General features: G+C 44.1%; 1 protein-coding gene across 1 annotated transcript in view; it reads left to right on the top strand.

Annotated features, from left to right (window-relative positions):
* The window catches only part of OPCML (opioid binding protein/cell adhesion molecule like), a 1,278,294-nt gene that overhangs the window by 371,943 nt on the left and 885,283 nt on the right, over positions 1-21,068 (top strand). The gene's annotated exons all lie outside the window — the stretch shown is intronic.

Genomic DNA, 21,068 nt, shown 5'->3' with positions numbered 1-21,068 from the left:
CTTGGCTCACGTTAGCCAGCTCGTTTTCAAGATTCTTTTTGGCCCTGGCCACCTCACCCTAGGTGGTTTTTCAGTTATTCACCCCTGATGGCCTAGGATGCAGCTCTGGTCTAGAACTTAACTCTCCTGAATCCCATAGCAGGGCTGCTTCTACCAGACCAGCAGTTGAATATATATATATATATATAGATATAGATATATCTATATATATATTCACTCCCATACAGTCTGAAAAAGTGAAGTGTGGCTGACTCACGTGAAAGCAGAGCAAGTAGAGATGTGAAAGTTAGTGATCCTTCTGGAAGTTTTATCCCTGTTGCTCCTGGACTCCTGAGCATTTGTGAGGTGTAAATTGGGCATGTGTGAGAGATCATCATCATCAATCGTATTTATTGAGTGCTTACTATGTGCAGAGCACTGTACTAAGCGCTTGGGAAGTACAAATTGGCAACATATAGAGACAGTCCCTACCCAACAGTGGGCTCACAGTCTAAAAGGGAGAGATGAAGCAGAGAGGCTAGAGATGCATCTAAAAACACCAGAGATGCCACTTATTCCACATATTCTGGATGAAATCCTTAAAAGGGGCAAATATAGGTGATGGGAAAACTGCGCAGCTCTGAGGGCCAAAGGTCTTGCCTTATAAATCCCTGGGATATGTTCCCAATAGGGGTTAATAATCTCCCTCTCAGTGTGTTTGAAATAGAAGGCAGGAAAGCTGCCTCCCTGGGATGATGGAAGAGCAGAATCGCTCAGAATGGCAAACACCTACAATAGCATGAGTAGAGAACGGAGCTTTCTGTATCAAGCAACCGTGAAATCGGAAGGGGCAAAGGAAGACAGGAGGAGAGTGAAGAAGACATCTCCTTTTCTGTAACAGCTAATAGATTAATATAAACAACAGATAAGGAGGAAACCACCATGACAAGCCTGTGTTCCTTATTTAATATCAAGAACAAAAGCTCAGAGTGTTCTTTCCACTACCAAGGGACGAGCAGTCAATTACAGTTAAAGTAGCCCTAGGACAGCTGAAACCCGGAACGCAAACTATCTGCAAGCTGCTCCATGCACTATGAATGTTTGGGGGGTTTTGTTGGGTTTTTTTAATAAAATCTGCAGACGTCTGACTCTATGCAGGGGAAAATATGTGTAAGAATCCAGCTGAAAAGTGCCTTATCTCATATGCAAGTTTATGTTATATATACGTGCCCCCCATTACGTGTCTACACACTCACTGAATTTGTAGACTCACATCTGTACGTACTGGCTATCCTTTTCTATGGTGTGTTGATTGAAACATTAATGGTATCTGAATGTAGTATTTACTAATGCTGCTATGAAGTAAGTATAGGTTGAATGGCACATGTATTCAGAAGCTGAGGTGTCATTATAACACCAAAACAGGAAAAGATCTTAGGTCTGAGGCAGAAGGTTAGAGTTTTGGAAATGAAAGCGAACAGAATTTCGGGGAACTGCCTTTAAGATCTGGTGAAAGAAGGTGATCTTTAACAAGACTCCCCTGATGTTGCAGAAAACGAAACTACTGCTGGAATGGAAAGGGGGAAACAGATTTTCAGCTGGAAATGAGGGGAAGAGACGAGAGGCAAGGGGGAGAGATGGAGGAGAGGGGTTTTAACCAAGATCTTAACCATCACTGAAGAGGCTTTCCTTTTAATCTCCAGATGGAATGGAAGAAGATGTATGAGATCAAAATTGCTAAGTGAGGAGGAAAGAAGAGGAAGGAATTCTAAGCAGGAAAAGGAAATATGTAGAAAATCAGAACAAATAATACACAAACAATGAGAAAATGATAGATTTGAGGAAATGGGTATGAAAGAGACACTGGTAAAAGCTTCAGGCTAAATGATTACTTCAAAGGAGAAAATGGGGATTTCTTAGGGAAGAAAGATTAGTAACCAGAATAATCATCTTTCTCTGTCAAAGAATGTTGCTAGAACTTAGTATAATGCCAGAGGTGTTTTCCATATGAAAATAAAGTTCTGTTAGCCTAAGAGTGAAAATATAGAAAGAAAGTGGCAAGCTTGAGGAAGGGAGGATGGAGGGAGAGATTAAGTGAAATTAGGTCATTTGGGAGGGAAAAAGATTTCTAATGATAATGATGGTATTTCTTAAGCACTGACAGTCTGCCAAGCACTGTACTAGATATAAGATAACCCACATGGGGTTTACAGTCTAAGTGGAAGAGAGAACAGACATTGAATCCCCAATTTACAGATGAAAAAAACTCAGGCCCAGAGAAGTTAAATGATTTACCCAAGGTCACACAGCACACAAGTGGTAGAGCTAGGATTAGGACCCAGGTCCTCTGCCTTCCAAGTCTGTGCTCTTTCCACCAGGCTCTGTGGCTCAGTCCTCTTCCTACCAGATTAGCCAAGAGTGACATTCCCAGCTCCTTTCCTGGGCCCTTCTTCTTCAAATGCCATTGAGTCTTTTCCAACCCTTAGTGACTCCATGGGCACACCCGCTACAGAACAGATCTTCTGTCATAAAGTCATTCTGGTATTTGTATCCATAGGGTTCTCTTGGTAAAAAATATGGAAGTGGTTTACCATTGCCTTCTTCCACACAGTAAAAGCTTGAGTATTTGATCGTCGTTTGGATCACTTGACTTTTGGCTCTGACTCTTTCCCATGCTGTTGCACAGGTGAATTGACTCTGTCTAATGTTTCAGCTGAGACCTTTCCATTTTGGGTAGCCCTATATGGCATCGCTCTAAGCTTTATCCGCAAACAAAAACTCTCCTGCAAAATAAGGGGCCGATTCATAGGAGAGTTTCTGGGACCATCAGACCTAAAAGGTAGGATTTTAGATCTGAGCTGACAGACAGTGAAGACTGGAGCTCCTGTTCTGGGAGGTTCATGGGTCAAATGGATGGGGCCTTGCTCAGCCTGCTTTGAGCTAAGGATAAATGGGTTTGTTCCCGATTTCTTTCTCTCTGGGCTTGATGGCTAATATTTTCATGCTCGTCTCCCGTTACAGTGTATGCTCTTAGTGGGCAGGGAATGTGTCACTTTGTTAGGTTGTATTTTCCAAGAGCCTAGTACAGAGCACCGTGCCAACTGGGCACTCAATAAATACTACTACTACTATTGATTGGATGTACAAAAAGACACAGAAGAATATCTGTGGGTGCATAACTGCATGACAAGCCACAGCCATAGGAATTTGAAGGTGGGTAGTTCCCACCATGACCTGAGTCAATAAATCAATGGTATTTATTGTGTGTAGAGCATTGTACTTAGTACTTTCTAAAGCACAATACAGTAGAATGCAATACATAACACTACAATAAAGCCCAATATAATAGAGTTGGTAGATAGGATCTCTGCTCACAATGAGCTGAGAGTCAACCTCTCTTCACCCTAGGGTGCTCCAGGAGCACACAGGGGGATAGAAGTGGGAAGAATGCTTTTCCAACACAGCCTGTTCTTTATCGAGTCAAAACTACCCTTCTGTCCTGGATTCCCCCGTGCCGGTTCATTCATTCAATCATATTTATTGAGTGCTTACTGTGTGCAGAGCACTGTACTAAGCACTTCCAGGAGAACAGGATGAGTGCATAGCAAAGAATTTTAGTGCTTACTGTGTGCAGAGCACTGTACTAAGCACTTCCAGGAGAACAGGATGAGTGCATAGCAACGAATTTTAGTGCTTACTGTGTGCAGAGCACTGTACTAAGCACTTCCAGGAGAACAGGATGAGTTCATAGCAAAGAATTTTCCTGAGCATATCAACCTCACCCAGATCATTTTCAATTTTTCAAGTATCATAAGAAATGACATTTGGTCAATGGACCACCCAGTCCAGTACTCCATCTCTGACCACGGAAACAGGATGCTTAGAAAAACTGTGATAGCTCCCCCATGGACATCCATACACATATTTACTGATTAACCATCTGTCATCCCTGAATTTGCTCCTCTACATCTTAGACTTTACCTCTTGTAACCCATTACAGTCAGTCATTGAGTGCTACTTATTGAGCTCTTACTGCTTGCAGAACACTGTACAAAGCATTTGGGAGAGTACAATATAACAATAAACAGACACATTCCCTGCCCACAATGAGCTTACAGTCTAAAGGGAGAGACAGACATTAATATAAATTTAAAAATTACAAAATGTACATGAATTCTGTGGGGATGAGAGGGAGATGAATAAAGGAGCAAGTCAGGGAGATGCAGAGGGAGTGGGAGAAGTGGGAAGGAGAGCTTAGACAGGGAAGGTCTCATGGAGAAGATGTGCCTTCATAAGGCTTTGAAGTGTGGGGGAAGAGTAATTGTCTGTTGCATATGAGGAAGGTGGGCATTCCAGGACAGATGCAGGATGTGGGAGAGCGATTGGCAGTGAGGTAGATGAGCTAGAGGTATAGTGAGAAGGTTATCATTAGAAGTGAAGTGTACAGGCTGAATTTTAGTAGTTGACTAGCAAAATGAGGTAGAAGGTAACAAGGTGATTGAGTGTCTTAAAGCCAATGGTGAGGAGTTTCCATTTGAAAAAGATCAGGCCTGGGAGTCAAAAGGTCATGACGTCTAATCCTGGCTCCGCCACTTATCTGCTGTGTGACCTTGGGCAAGTCACTTTACTTCTCTGGGCCTCAGTTACCTCATCTGTAAAATGGGGATTGAGACTGGGAGCCCCTCATGGAACAGGCACTGTGTCCCATCCGATTTGCTTTTATCCACCCCAGCTCTTAGTACAGTGCTTGCCACACAGTAAGTGCTTAACATATATCGTAATTAATTAATTATTGTGGAGGTGAATGGGCAACTATTGGAGGTTCTTGAAAGGGGGAATTTGTGGCCTGAACGTTTTTCCAGGAAAATGATCTGGGCAGCAGAGTGAAGTATAGACTGGAATGGGGAGATACAGGACGCAGAGAGATCATCAAGAAGGCTGATAGAGTGAACAAAGCAGATAGGATAAATGATTGGATCAGTGTGGTAGCAGTTCAGATGGAGAGGAAAGGGTGGATTTTAGTGATGTTCTTCAGTTTCAAAGTACAGGATTTAGTGATGGAGTGAATATGCAGGCTAAATGAGAGAGAGGAGTCAAAGATAACACCAAGGTTACAGACTTGTGAGACAGGAAGGGTGGTGGTGCCATCTACAGTGATGGGAAAGTCAGGGAAAGGACAGGTTTTGGGTGGGAAGATAAGGACTTCTGTTTAGGACATATTAAGTTTGAGGTGACTGGAGGCCATCCAAGTAGAGCTCTCTTGAAGGCAGGAGGTAATGTGAGACTAAAGAGGGAGAGAGATCAGGGCCAGAGATGTAGTTTTGGATAGCATCTGCATAGAGGTAGTAGTTGAAATTCGGTGAGTAAATGAGTTCTCGAAGGGAGTGGGTGTAGATGAAGAATAGAAGGGGAGCCAGAACTGAACCTATTGGAACCCTCAAAGTTAGGGGGTGGGAGGCAGACAAGGAGTCTGTGAAAGAGACTGAGAATGAGCAGCACAAGAGATAGGAGGAGAACCAGGAGAAGAGAATAGTGTTAGGGAAGCTGAGGTAGGATGATGTTTCCAGGAGAAGGGGGTGGTCTACAGTGTCAGAGGTAGCTGAGAGGTCAAGGAGGATTAGGATGGATTTGGCAAGAAGGAGATCATTTGTGACCTTTGAGAGGGTGGTTCCTGTGGAATGAAGTGGACAGAAGCCAGACTGGGGGCGATTAAGGAGAGAGTTGGAGGAGAGGAACATGAGAAAGAGGTTGTAGACAACTGGCTCAAGGAGTTTGAAGGAAGGGTAGGAGGGAAATTGGGTGATAAAGGAGGGGGATGTGGGGTCAAGAGAGGGTTTTTTTTAGCATAGGGTAGACATGGGCATGTTTGAAAGCAGTGGAGAAAAAGTCATTGGAGAGCAGAGTTGAAGATGGCAGTTAGGGAAGAAAAAAGGAAGGGGGCAAGTGTTTTAAATAAAGTGTGAAGGAATGGAGTCAGATGGGCAGGTGGAGGGGTTGGATTTTGAGAGAAGGCAGGCGATCTCTAGAGATACTGCTGGGAAAGATGGGAGAGTTGAAGAAGAGGCAGGAGCAGGGAGGGCCTGGGGAGGGGCAGAGGAATTTTTAGGAAAATCACATTTGAGAGTGTCAATTTTCTCAATAAATTAGGTGGCCAGGTCATTAGGGGTGAGGGATGGAGGAGGTGGTGGGACAGGGATGTGAAGAGGGAGTTAAGGTCTGTAACAACTCAATGGACTTTGGTGGACTAACTATCTGTGACTTTATCCCAACTCTTCTTGAAGCAGGTGAATTTTTCAGCCTGCTGGGGTTCCCGGGGTAAACAAATTCATTGTGTTTACCATGTGCTGGGGGAAGTGTTTCCTTGGGTTTGTATAAAATCTTCAGGATTCAAAGGGGACCCCCATGTCCTGTTGTTGTATCAGTTGGAGCACAAATCCTCAGTCAGTCCACTCTCCCACTTCAGTTGTTCATTCATTCATTCAATCATATTTATTGAGCATTTACTGTGTGCAGAGCACTGTACTAAGAGCTTGGAAAGTACAATTTGGCAACAGATAGAGACAATCCCTACCCAAAAACAGGCTCACAGTCTAAAAGGGGGAGAAGGACAACAAAACAAGTAGACAGGCATCAATAGCATAGTAGACAGGCATCAATAGCATGCCCCTACAACCTTTTTATGTTTTCAGGTTAAAGGTCCGGGGGATCAGGAGATGAATGGACCAAGTTGTATTTTGAGTGGAAAAATCTGTCTGCCATCACCAATCTCACTCTCAATTAATAAATTGTATTTATTGAGTGCTTATTGTATACAGAATGCTGTACTAAGTGCTTGGGAGAATACAATGTAACAGACACATTCCCTGCCCTCAGCGGATTTATAGGAGAAGCAGCATGGAAAAAGCATGGGTTTTGGAGTCAGAGGTCATGGGTTCAAATCCCAGCTCCACCAATTGTCAGCTCTGTGACTTTGGGCAAATCCGGTAACTTCTCTGTGCCCCAGTTACCTCATCTGTAAAATGGGGATTAAGACTGTGAGCCCACTGTGGGACAACCTGATCGCTTTGTAAGCTCTCAGCACTTAGAACAGTGCTTTTCATGTAGTAAGCGCTTAAGAAATACCATTATTATTATTATTATTACATTCCAGAGGGGGAGACGGACATTAATATAAATACATAAATTATGGATATTTACTTAAGTGCTGTGGGACTGGGAAGGGGAATGAATAAAGGGAGAAAGTCAGGGTGATGCAGAAGGGAATGTAAGAAAAGGAAAAGAGGGCTTAGTCAGAGAAGGTCTCTTGGAGAAGATGTGCATTTAGAAATGCTTTGATGGGGGAGAGAGTAATTGTCTGTTGAATATGAAGGCGGCAAGGCATTCCAGGCCGGAGGCAGGATGTGGGCAAGAGGTTGGCAGCAAGATAGACTGTGAGCCCGCTGTTGGGTAGGGACCGTTTCCATATGTTGCCAACTTGTACTTCCCAAGCACTTAGTACAGTGCTCTGCACACAGTAAGTGCTCAATAAATATGATTGAATGAATGAATGTTGGCATAAGAGGAGCAAAGAGAGTGGGCTGCTTTATAGTAGGATAGTAGTGAGGCAACATAGGAGCAGGCAAGGTGATTGAGTGCTTTAAAGCAACTTTCTCTGAGATGGCGACAGTTTCTGGGAAACTGGAGGCATGTGCCTGTTGGATGACTTGGCTGAGGTCTCCCAACAGGGCAGTGGTTAAGCTCAGAAACAGCATCCAATTCCCCGTATCAGCAGCTAAACGATGTCATCGTCTCTAACAGTCCTGTGATGCTTGTTATAGAGAACATCCACTCAGCAGAGTGCAGCTGCTGTCTCGGTATGGAGTGTTCCATCTCTGTAATCAATAACAAGAAGCTAGAAACTGCTGGACAGGCTGCTCCCTATTAGGAGCACTTAGGCAATACCGGGAGTGACAGACACTGTTAAGCCTTGTTCTGCCATTGGTAGCACACATGCTCAACATGCCCATTATGTGTTCGGATGGGATCTGAGCCTATTTCCCAGTCTCTTCAAATGTACCTGCCGCAAAAAAAAACAAAAACCCGAAACAGAACAACAGAGGACTATCATCAAGGAAAAGCCACTTGGCTGACTTTTCCTTGGTGGGAATGGAGCTGGAAGTTAAGGTTTTGAGGGAGGAGAGAATCCAGGTTCAACTCCCCTATTATTGTAACAGTCCCCTTTGAGTTGCATTTGGTCAATCAATCAATCGATCAGGGACATTTATTGCATGGAGAGCACTATACTAAACGCTTGGGAGAGTACAATTGATGTTAAAATCACATTCTCTTCCGTTAAGAAGGATTCAATCGAATGATACACCAGTCAACAGACCCTAGCTGTATTCTGGTCAGAAAATCAGAAGCAGTGTGGTCTAGTGGAAAGAGCAAGGGCTAGGAGTCACAGGACATGGGTTCTAATCCTGACTCCAACATTTGACCCCGGGAAAGTAACTTAACTACTCTGTGCCTCAGTTACCACATCTGTAGAATGGGGATTTAGACTGTGAGCCCTATTTAGGACGGAGACTGTATCCAACCTGATTATCTTGTATCTACCCCAGTGTTCAGTACAGTGCCTGGCACATAATGAGTGCTTAACAAATACCACAAAAAAGTGTTGGTAATGGAATGACTGGCTTTAATAAAAATATGTACCCACAGGTACCCAGTAGGTAAACACTGTGCAGGAGGTGGGAAAGACAGGGCTGAGCACAGGAAGAATTGGGCCCTGGGGAGGAAAGATTGAGGCGGTCACTGCCTCCTCCTCCTCCTCCTAAGAGAAGCAGTGTGGCTCAATGGAAAAGAGCACGGGCTTTGGAGTCAGAGGTCATGGGTTCAAATCCTGGCTCCACCAGTTGTCAGCTGTGTGACTTTAGGCAAGTCACTTCACTTCTCTGTGCCTCAGTTACCTCATCTGTAAAATGGGGATGAAGACTGTGAGCCCCCCCCCCACCCCCCGGGACAACCTGATCACCTTGTAACCTCCCCAGCGCTTAAAACAGTGCTTTGCACATAGTAAGGACTTAATAAATGCCATCATTATTATTATTACTACTTAATAAAGAGAATGTTTGTTAAGTGCTTACTATGTGCCAAGAACTGGGCTAATCACTAGAGTAGATGTAAGATAATGATGTCAGACACAGTTTATGTCTCACATGGGGCTTACAGTCTAACAGGTGAGGAAACTGAGGCACAAAGAAGCTAAGTGACTTGCTCAGGGTCACAAACAGACAAGGGGCAGAGTTGGGATTAGAAACCAAGTTCTCAGATTCCCAAGTCTGTGCTCTTTCCATTAGGCCATGCTGCTTCCCAATCTGCTGTGGAACTTCAGAAAAGCTATTCAGCTCCTCAGAGCTATAAATTTTGTTCTAATGGTAATGAGAATAATATTACCAAAAACTAATTCTCTTCTGCTATTCCTCCACCTGCTCTTCTTTGGCACCAAAAAAACCCTAATCTACCAGTCCCTTTCCAATGCTTCTCACCCTCCCTACTCCTCTCTCTCTAATACAGGCAATTTCAAAATCTTTTAATGACCATATCTTCCCTAGCTGCTGAGCTACTACTAACAATTCCTCAAAATCCATTTCTGCCAGGAAGTCCTCCATGAATAAGAATAAGAGTAGGAGGTTTAGATGTTCACCTGGCCATAACAAATCTAATTCCTCCCCATTAAAACCAAAATCTCACGGAGGAGAAATGGGGAGAATCTTGGAACATCCTGCACACTTCTCTATGTAGATCACTAAAGAAGAAACATTTTTGCAGGCTGGCTTAGGAGTTCAAGTGACCCTGGGTTGGATTTGGGATCCTTATCGGAGGACAGACCCCAGGCCCTGCCCTCAAGAGCCTATTAATCAGTCAGCAGCATTTATTGAGCACTTACTATTTGCAACTCTCTGTTCTATGCATTTGGAAAAGTACATTGCAGTAGTTTGTAGACATGATCTCTGCCCACGATAATAATGATGGTATTTGTTAAGCACCTATTATGTGCAAAGCACTGTTCTAATTGCTGAGACTGTTAACTTATCCTCTAATAGAAGATACAAGCCCCACGATGCAGACGATTCGCCTTGATAGGGGCATACCCAGTAGTCAACAGGAGGCAGGAAAATCCTAGAACAGATCTCAGTTTGGACTGGGAGGCTGGGAAATGGGTGGGTTACATAAGGAAAACATTCTTGTGGAGGTGAGTTTTAAGAAAACATTCTTGTGGAGGTGAGTTTTAACTTGCAATCTAACTATGAAAAGGGCTTGGCATTGTAAGTAACAATGACTCACTTATTTGACCAGGGCAGAAAAACAATTTACATTTATTATTAATACTAATTGTTAATAATAAAAATGTGCTACTATTAATAGTATTTGTTAAGTGCTTACTGTGTGCCAAGCACTGTTCTAAGCACTGGGGTAGTTACAAGGTCATCAGGTTGTCCCACTTGGGCTCACAGTCTTAACCCCCATTTTACAGATGAGAGAACTGAGTCACAGAGACGTTAAGTGACCTGCCCAAGGTCACACAGCAGACAAGTGGCAGAGTTGGGATTAGAACCCACATCCTCTAACTCCCAAGCCCATGCTCTTTTGGCTAGGCCATGCTGCTTCTCCTAATTTAGTGATTATTTAGTATTTAGTGAGCAAGGAAAAATCATGATTTAATTAATTCATTTACTTTGTGTCCCCCACAGGGTGGGGCAGGCTGGTTTATCCGATCATGGTGGATAGGAGGAATACAGGCAGTGGGTGGCTTGACATTATCCCTCTTTTCCACACTGTCTGGGCCAAACTCCGACCTCTGGGTATCAATGAGACCTACAAGCCTCCGGGACCAAGCTCAGACCGCTGGTATATTCTGTTGCTTCCCTTTCAGATCGTGCCTGTCCCATTGAACTGAGGGGCTCAAAAAAGTCAATTGCTGTGAAGCTCTTGGAAGAGAAGCTGATGACTCAGACTGGCTATATCGAAAGCTTTTTGAAATCAATATGCACTGCAGCAGTGTAGTTATTGACTCAGAATCCATTGCCATAAACACAGTTTGTCAGTCTGCGATGGGTAGAAATGGTTATGGTGACCAATCCGAAATCTGACTTGCCTCTGACAATTAGTGATTTCCATCTCGGTTTGTCGAATCGCTTATTATCCCGATGGTTCTGAATTGTGCTTACCTTGAGGATGCAGTGAGATGTGAAAATGAGACTATGCCTGTTCAGGTTTATTATTATTGTTGTTACCATTTAATGTTTATTAACAGCTATCAGCCGCTCCGTGTTGTACAGGACATAGAGAAGACACAGTCGCAGCCCTCACGGAGGTAATGTACTGGGGTTTAATGACCTTCCATCAAAGAGATGATCCTGATTTAGTTAGAAGGGAATGTACTGGGCTGAAACAAGAGGTTCAATGGAGTTTTACTTCCAAATAGAGTTTCATCTTTCTTTCAACATGATGATCCTGAAGTAGGCTGTAACTACCCTTGACCCACAGAGCAACAACCTATATTTCGCCCATCACCATCATCATCATCAACAGGCTTATTAAGTTATTTAGAGTTCTGTCTATTGCATGCAGGATGCTGGTCTGGGTGCCAAATGGATTCAGAGTCTTCTCCCTAGCACCTACGAGGCAGGGAATTGTACTGAGCAACTATAGTGTGCGGGGTACTGTTCTGTGTGCTTGGGAAATAAAAAATGGCAACTGCCCCAAAATAATTTACAGTCTAAAGGGGTAAACAAGCAAACAAAAATGACAAGCATGCATTAGTCCCTAGGAGGAAGTGAATTGCAAGGGAAAGGGAGAGGACATAGTTTGCTTTTATACTGGGGCAAATCCAAAGTTGTTTACGTGAATTTTTTTCCCACACATTTTTTCCGACTTGAGAAATTCCTGAGAACTGACTTTAGCCTAAACCCCTCTCCCCTCCAATCTTACTGCCACTGGGGATAATAGGAAATGGATAGCTACTGCCTATGTGATGATGATGATGATGATGATAGCAACAATAATAATAATAATAGTAATAATTGTTATAATTATTGTTAAGAGTTTATAATGCACTAAGCCCTGTAGTGGATAAAGGATAATCAAGTTAGGCACAGACCCACTCCCCCATGGAGATCACAGTCTAGAGTAGAGAGAAAACAGGTAAATTAATTCCCATTTTACAGATGAAGAAACTGAGGCCTGGAGATGTTTTGTGGCTTGCCTAAGTTCACACAGCAAATAAGTGGCAGACTCAGGTTTAGAACCTAAGTCCTCCAACTCTGAGGCTCAAGATCTTTCCAATAGGCCACATTGTTTCAGTGAATATGGGGATCTTTGCAGAAAAAGATGAGGATTTTGAAGGTGGGGAGAGTGGCGGACTATTGCATGTGAAGGGGAAGGGAGTACCATGCCCAAGGGAGAATGTGAGCAAGGGATCAGTAGTGGAACAGATGAGAACAGGGTAAAGACAGTAGGTTGGTGTTAGAGGAGCAGCATGGCACAGTTTAGGTTGTTTTAGGAGATCAGCGAGGTGAAGTCGGAGGGAGAGAACTGATTTAGTGCCTTAAAGCCAGTGATAAGGAGTTTTTGCTTGATGCGGAGCTGTTTGGGGAAACATTGGAGGATTTTGAGGGGTTGAGAAATATGGACTGAATGACATTTCAGATAAATGGTCCAAAGAACAGAGTCACGAGATAGGATGCAGGGGGATCAGGAAGGAGGTTGATCCTGTAGCAAGGGGGAAATGATGAATGCTTGGATAAATGTTGTAGCAATTTGGATGGAGAGTAAAGATGTAGTCTAGAGATGTTGTAAAGGTAGAACTGACAGCTTTTCACGACAGTTTTTAATGGTATTTGTTTAGTGCTTTTTATCTTTCATGCACTGTTGTTAGAACTGGGGTAGGACCTCCTTCTTGCCAAATACAGCGGCTCCTACTCTATCCCAATCCTCCTCGACCTCTCAGCTGCCTTCAACACTGTGGACCACCCCCTTCTCCTCAACATACTATCCAACCTTGGCTTCACAGACTCCATCCTCTTCTGGTTCTCCTCTTATCTCTCTGGCTGTTCATTCTCAGTCTCCTTTGCGGGCTCCTCCTCCCCCTCCCATCCCACTACTGTAGGGGTTCCTCAAGGGTCAGTTCTTGGTCCCCTTCTGTCTTCTATCTACACTCACTCTCTTGGTGAACTCATTTGCTCCCGCGGCTTCAACTATCATCTCTACGCTGATGACACCCAAATCTACATCTCTGCCTCTGCTCTCTCCCCCTCCCTCCAGGCTCACATCTCCTCCTGCCTTCAGGACATCTCCATCTGGATGTCTGCCTCCATTCTGAAACTCCATATGTCCAAGACTGAACTCCTTATCTTCCTTACCAAACCCTGCCTTCTCCCTGACTTTCCCATCACTGTAGACGGCAGTACCATCCTTCATGTCTCACAGGCCGCAACCTTGGTGTCATCCTCGACTCCACTCTCTTGTTCACCCCACACATCCAATCTGTCACCAAAACCTGCCGGCCTCACCTCCACAACATTGCCAAGATCCGCTCTTTCCTTTCCATCCAAACCGCTATCTCACTGGTTCAATCTCTCATCCTATCCCGACTGGATTACTGCATCAGCCAACTCTCTGATCTCCCATCCTCCTGTCTCTCCTCACTTCAGTCTATACTTCACTCTACTGCCCAGATCATCTTTGGGCAGAAACGCTTTGGGCATGTTACTCCCCTCCTCAAAAATTTCCGGTGGCTACCAGTCATCATCATCATCATCAATCTTATTTATTGAGCGCTTACTGTGTGCAGAGCACTGTACTAAGCGCTTGGGAAGTACAAATTGGCAACATATAGAGACAGTCCCTACCCAACAGTGGGCTCACAGTCTAAAAGGGGGAGACAGAGAACAAAACCAAACATACTAACAAAATAAAATAAATAGAATAGATATGTACAAGTAAAATAAATAAATAGAGTAATAAATATGTACAAACATATATACATATATACAGGTGCTGTGGGGAAGGGAAGGAGGTAAGATGGGGGGATGGAGAGGGGGATGAGGGGGAGAGGAAGGAAGGGGCTCAGTCTGGGAAGGCCTCCGGGAGGAGGTGAGCTCTCAGCAGGGCCTTGAAGGGAGGAAGAGAGCTAGCTTGGTGGATGGGCAGAGGGAGGGCATTCCAGGCCCGGGGGATGACGTGGGCCGGGGGTCGATGACGGGACAGGCGAGAACGAGGTACGGTGAGGAGATTAGAGGCAGAGGAGCGGAGGGTGCGGGCTGGGCTGTAGAAACCTACAGCCCAGGTTACTACAGGTCACTACAGGTTACTACAGGTCAGCCCAGGTTGACTACAGTTGCGTAGTCAACCTACGCAACAAGCAAAAACTCCTCCCCCTCGGCTTCAAGGCTCTCCATCACCTCGCCCCCTCCTACCTCACCTCCCTTCTTTCCTTCTACAGCCCAGCCCGCACATCCATTCCTCTGCCACCAACCTCCTCGCTGTGCCTCGCTCTTGCCTGTCCCGCCATTGACCCCCGGCCCATGTCCTCCCTGTGACCTGGAATGCCCTCCCTCCATACATCCACCAAGCTAGCTCTCTTCCTCCCTTCAAAGCCCTACTGAGAGCTCACCTCCTCCAGGAGGCTTTCCCAGACTGAGCCCCCTATTTCCTCTCCTCCTCCCCATCCCCCCCGCCCTACCTCCTTCCCTTCCCCACAGCACCTGCAAATATGTTTGTACAGATTTATTATTCTATTTATTTTACTTGTACATATTTACTGTTCTATTTATTTTGTTAATGATGTGCATCTAGCTTTACTTCTATTTATTCTGATGACTTGACATCTGTCCACATGTTTTGTTTTGTTGTCTGTCTCCCCCTTCTAGACTGTAAGCCTGTTGTTGGGTAGGGACCGTCTCTATACGTTGCCAACTTGTACTTCCCAAGTGCTTAGTACAGTGCTCTGCACACAGTAAGTGCTCAATAAATACGATTGAATGAATGAATGAATAGAAGTTAATTAGGTCAGACAGAGTCCCTGTCCCTCATGGAGCTCGCAGTTTAAGTAGGAGGGAGAAGAGGTATCCCCATTTTACATTTGAGGAAACTGAAGCACAGAGAAGTTAAGTGACTTTCCCAAGGTCACACAGCAAGTAGTTGGATTAGCTGATATTAGAACCCAGGTCCTCTGATTTCCATTCCCGTGCTGTATCCACTAGGCCATGCTGCTTCACTTGATTACATGTGTGGGTTGAATGAGAGATAAGTCCAGGAAAGTGCCAAGTTTTATGGGTTTGAGAGACAGAGAGGATGGTAGTTCTGTCTACAGTGATAGGTAAGTCATGGGGCGGTCAGTGTTTGGGTAGGGAGGCGAGGAGTTCTGTTTTGAATATGTTAAATTCAAGATGTCAGTGGGACATCCAAGTAGAGATGTTTGGATTGCAGGTGGAAATGTGAGAATGCAGAGAAGGAGAAATATCAGGGCTGGAGACGTAGATGTGGGAATCGTCCGTATAGGGATGGTACTTGAAGCTATCGGAGCAAATGAGTTCTCCAAGGGGATGGGTGTAGATGGAGAATAGATAGGGATCCAGAACTGAAGTTTGAGAGACTCCCATCCCCACAGTTAGAGGGTGAGGAGGCAGAGGTAGAACCTGTGAAAGAGCCTGAGAAGGAGCCACCAGAGAGATAGGAAAACCAGTAAAGCCAAAGTTAGATAGCATTTCCAGGAGAAGGGTCTTTCCAGTAGAAAAGTCAAGGAGGACTAGGATACAGTGGTGGTCATTGGATTTGGCAAGCAGGAGGTCACTGGTGATTTCAAAGAGAGAAGTTTCTGTGGATTGCAGGAGTTGAGGAGAGAGTTGTAGGAAGGTTCAAATTTGCCTTTTATCTTCCTTGTCTCCCTTGACCCATTACAGCCAGTACAGGATGGCCTGGTCCCTTCCCAAGAGATGACTGTAAACTCCAGGGACACATTGTGCATGGTGTTCTGTCCAAATTCAAGATCGTGTGGTGAATGCCACCCTTCATCAACCCCTCCCTTGAATCCCTGCAGTTTTCTGTTGGAAGGCTCTGTTAGAGAGCTGGGAAAACAGTCTCACTGTCATATGAATGGCCCAAAATAGCCAGGTAACCAATCCTTTCCTCTCCCCATCCCTGCTTTGGCTGAGGGATTATCCTTGTTTTGGGACACTCAGGAGAAAATGGGCTGGCTTGGGCAGGGAACCACACTATGGGGACTTGGGCTTTTGGGGATTTGTTTTTTCGCTTCGTTTCAGGCCCTGGATCAAGTCATAATTTCCTCTTTTCCCTGGCAAGTCCTACTTGACCCATCAGGATATGGCTGGTGTCCCCAGTCATAAAATGTAGTCAGAGCCTTTGATTGGCAATAAATCCTTCCAGGAGCCGCAATATTAAAGGAGCTTTTTTGCTTGAAACTGTGGTTCCAGGGAATGGAGGTATTTGAGCAATGGTGCTTAGATCACTAAGCTCTCTCCCCTGGCACTTGGAAGGAGCCTGGCTGATGATGGAGCTGGAAAATAACCTTTAATAAGGAGCTTAGGTTTCACCTTCTCTCTTTTGTGCAGATTAATATGTATAAGCATCTTCCAAGATGCTTCAGAAAGGCTTGTAAAATGGAGGATGGAGGTCTGGGCCACAGAGTCCCCATTGAGGGAAGATAAGTAGTCAGAATGATCATCTTCCTGTTTGAAGCCCATATTACTGCCACCAAGGTAGTTAAGAAACCTACTAATGTAGTTCACCAAAAATGAGTAGGAGAGACTCAAGGAGAGAAATCAGGAGGGCTAGTCAAAACGCTTTCCAATCGATTGCAGGAAGTGAGCTCAGAAGTCTTTTAGGTTGTATATATGTATATATGTTTGTACATATTTATTACTCTATTTATTTATTTATTTTACTTGTACATATCTATTCTATTTATTTTATTTTGTTAGTATGTTTGGTTTTGTTCTCTGTCTCCCCCTTTTAGACTGTGAGCTCACTGATGGGTAGGGACTGTCTCTATATGTTGCCAACTTGTACTTCCTAAGCGCTTAGTACAGTGCTCTGCACACAGTAAGCACTCAATAAATACGATTGATGATGATGATGATGATGTGGGAGCCATTTCTCCCACATGCATCAGGCTGATCCTATCAAGTACCAGTGAAAAGAGCACAGGCCTGGAGGTCAAGAAACCTGCATTCAAATCCTGCCTCTGCCACTTACCTTCTGTGTGACCTTAGAGAAGTCATTTAACTTTTCTGTGTCTCTGCTTTGTCACTGGTAAAATGGAATTCAATATCTGTCCTCCCTCGCCCTCAGTCTCTGAGCTCCATGTGGGACAGGGTCTGCGTCTGGTCTGACTGTATTACATAGATCCTGGCACTCAGCACATAGTAAGTGCTTAACAATACCACAACCTTGAGCTGTTCTGTACTCCTCTTTAAACTAGTCAAGGCAGGAAGAAAGGAAGAATGCAGACTGTGAGCCCACTGTTGGGTAGGGACTGTCTCTATATGTTGCCAACTTGTGCTTAGTACAGTGCTCTGCACACAGTAAGCGCTCAATAAATACGATTGATTGATTGATTGACCAGGCCAAGGCCCGGCCATAGGTGATTTGTGAATGAGAGCATGTTGGGTGGGGAGGCTCACCTTTTGAAAAGTTGAAATAGAATAAGAATGACAGAAATGATGCAGCAAGGAAGAAGTCTCATAAGGTCAAGTGCCTAGATGAAAATCCCAATTTCACAGCTCCAGACCACCAGTGGTCAGTGCTGGGGAGTTAGCAACATTTCCCCCACCCCCTCAGCCCCTTTCCCAGTGATTAGGGATCCTTTGCTTTTCTTATCACAACCCAGTGCCTATTGAAAGGAGGGATCAGACGGTGACAGTGCATCCGTGCCTTGAAGGAGCGGTATGGTTGAGAGAGTTTCTGAGGTTAATGTAGAAGACCGTTCACAGTGCATTTCTCCAAAATGATTTGATCTAGCTTTTCAGGGCAGAAGACCAGAGGCACTTCATATATCTGGGTCAAATCTTGATAGCAGAGCTGTTTATTTAACAACATTATACCCTTGCAAACTCACTTCTAAAACAGTGAGCTGTATCATCCTGTCTGTTTTTTTAATTATGGCCCCAATAGAACATTGATTATTGTTGTTATTATTGTAATTTTTAAAATTACATTTTCCTTGAACCATAAATCAATGGACTACCCTGCCTCAAGCCACTTCTTCTATTTAAAGAGCAAATCGATTTTTACAGCATATGCCAACAATAAATCTCTGGGCCCTTTTTCCTCCTGAAGACTTTTGGATCAGAATTATTATTATCATTATTTATTATTTATTGAGTGCTGTCAGGGTGCTCAGCAGTATACGAATATAAATGGATAAACATCATGGTTAAAACCATTTCCAAAAGGGTCAGGTGTTTATCATGAAAGAAAGTAGTAGAATGACCAAAATAATGCCCATTAGTGGTTTGTGTTTCCTGGAAAATGATTTGTTGTGGTCACTAGAAAATCCCATGACATTTTTCATCCTAGTAGTTGGGATACCCTCTCCATTCTGGCTCATTACCAAGGCAGAGATTACCTTTAGTCATTCTGGGAACCCCCCTAATTGAGATGGCTTATCTTTGGTTTAATTGAGAAAGGTACTTTTTCTTCACTAAACTACCTTAAATATCACGACAGACATCAGACAGTATTTTCTTGCTGGCAGAGAGAAAAAAGATCAAAAGGTTTTGCCAAACCTGACTTCAGGCCTTAGCTTTCCAACTCCATCCTACTACTGAATATATGGGAGTTTCTAAGAAGCTGCAAAACCTATCTGAGTTTCACCTCTTCTCTTTTTCCACATCCACCCTCTATTGAAAGTAGAGGTATGTCAGGGAGTGGTCAGAGAGTTGGCAGGGGCAGGGATATGTGAGAGCCATTCCTGGATAATTGAGAGTAGGGAGGTTTCTCTAAGACTTCTCACCCTATCCCCCCTCCCTTCTGTATCACCTAAATACTTAAATCCGTACGAGGCATCTCTCTCATTATACTTACATATTCAACCAGTCTCCAAATTCTGTCAGTTTTACCTTCACAACATTGTTAAAATCCTCCCTTTCTTCTCCATCCAAACTGCTACTTTGCTGATCCAGTCACTTATCCTATCCCACTTGGACTGCTGCATCAGCCTCCTTGCTGACCTCTCGGCCTCCCTTCTCTCCCCTCTGTAGTATGTACTTCACTTTGGTACCTGCATCATTTCTCTAAAAAAACTGCTTAGTCCATGTTTCGCCATTCCATAAAATCTCCAGCAGTTACCCACCTACCTCCTCATCAAACAAAACCTCCTTACCATTGGCTTTAAAGCAGTCAATCAGCTTTCCCCTTCCTATCTTACCTTACTGATGTCGTACTACAACTAAGCACGTTCACTTCACTCCTCTGCAGCCAACCTACTCACTGTATGTACCTCAATCTCATCCATCTCACCATCCACTCCTTGCTTCTGGCCTGGAATTCCCTCCCCTTCTATATCAGATGGACCATCACTCTCCCCACCTTCAAAGCCTTATTAAAATCACATCTCCTCCAAGAAGGCTTCCCCAACTAAGCCCACAGTCCCCCTTCTCCCTCTCCCTTCTGCGTTGCCCCATCTAGAATGTAAGCTCCTTATGGGCAGGAAACATGTCTATCAGCTCTGTTATATTGTACTGTCCCAAGAGCTTAGAACAGTACTCTGCATACAGTAAGTACTCAGTGCACACAATTGATGGATCAGCACTTTGATACTCACCACACCCGGAGACCCGAGTTTACTGTGGGGTAGACGGCAATGGTAAATGACTTCTGTATTTTTACCAAGAAAACTCTATGGATCCACTACCAGAATGATTGCAAATGGAGAGCGGGGCGTTCTGGGAGAAATATGTCCATGGTGCCGCTATGGGTTGGAAATGACTCGACGGCATAAGACAAGACTCACCACACCCTCACAGCACTTAAATATGTACCCTCATACTTTGCTACTTCCCCTCTGTAAGGGATTGTAATGTTATTCTTCCCCCATTAGATTGTAATCTCCTTGTAGGCCAGGATCAGGTCAACCAACTCTATTAGTACAGGGTTCTGCACACAGTTTGTACTCAATAAACACTATCGAGTAATTGATAGGTGAGGGGCCCAGTCCAGTCCTGTTATTCTAGGATCTATTTAATTAAATGTGAAATAGAACTGCAATAGACTCATGCCTAGCTATAGATAAAGTAGATAAACCGTCTCACACTCTTGTTTGTGTGAATACAGATTCACAATGTACCTGAGGAGATAAAGGCATTCAATCTTGAAACAACTTACTAGAATTCATTTGATTCCACAGCGGTAATTCTTCCATGATTTAGTGAATCTCTTCCTTCCTGTCACCCCATCTTTCCCTTACATAAAACAGTTCCAAGAGCCCTCCATAACTCCTTTGCTAAACATTGATTCTTCTGTCTTCTTCTTTCTCTATTCCTGAATCTTTTTCTTGCTCAAAGTGAGCTAGTGCAAATATACTAAAGCTCTATCTTTAAATGCACACAATGCACTGCAGGGTGTTTTGGTTACACATTGATCTTTTCAGCGGCACTTAGATAGGATCTTACCATCTTAGGTTAAGTTCCTTGTTGGGAGGGGACATTTCTTCCAATTCTGTTATGTTGTAATAATAATAATAATGATGGAATTTGTTAAGCGCTTACTATGTGCAAAGCACTGTTCTAAGCACTGGGGAGGTTACAAGGTGATCAGGTTGTCCCATGGGGGGCTCACAGTTTTAATCCCCATTTTACAGATGAGGTAACTGAGGCACAGAGAAGTTAAGTGACTTGCCCAAAGTCACACAGCTGACAGTTGGTAGAGCCGGGATTTGAACCCATGACCTCTGACTCTAAAGCCCGTGCTCTTTGCACTGAGCCACTCTGCTTCTTGTACTCTCTCTAGCACTTAGTACAGTGCTGTGCACACAGTAAAGACTCAATAAATAGGACTGAGTGATTGATTACAATCTTCCCATCTCATCC

Source organism: Tachyglossus aculeatus, chromosome 11 (genome assembly GCF_015852505.1).
Source record: "Tachyglossus aculeatus isolate mTacAcu1 chromosome 11, mTacAcu1.pri, whole genome shotgun sequence".
NCBI lineage: Eukaryota > Metazoa > Chordata > Mammalia > Monotremata > Tachyglossidae > Tachyglossus > Tachyglossus aculeatus.
This window is presented reverse-complemented; position numbering and strand designations above follow the sequence as displayed.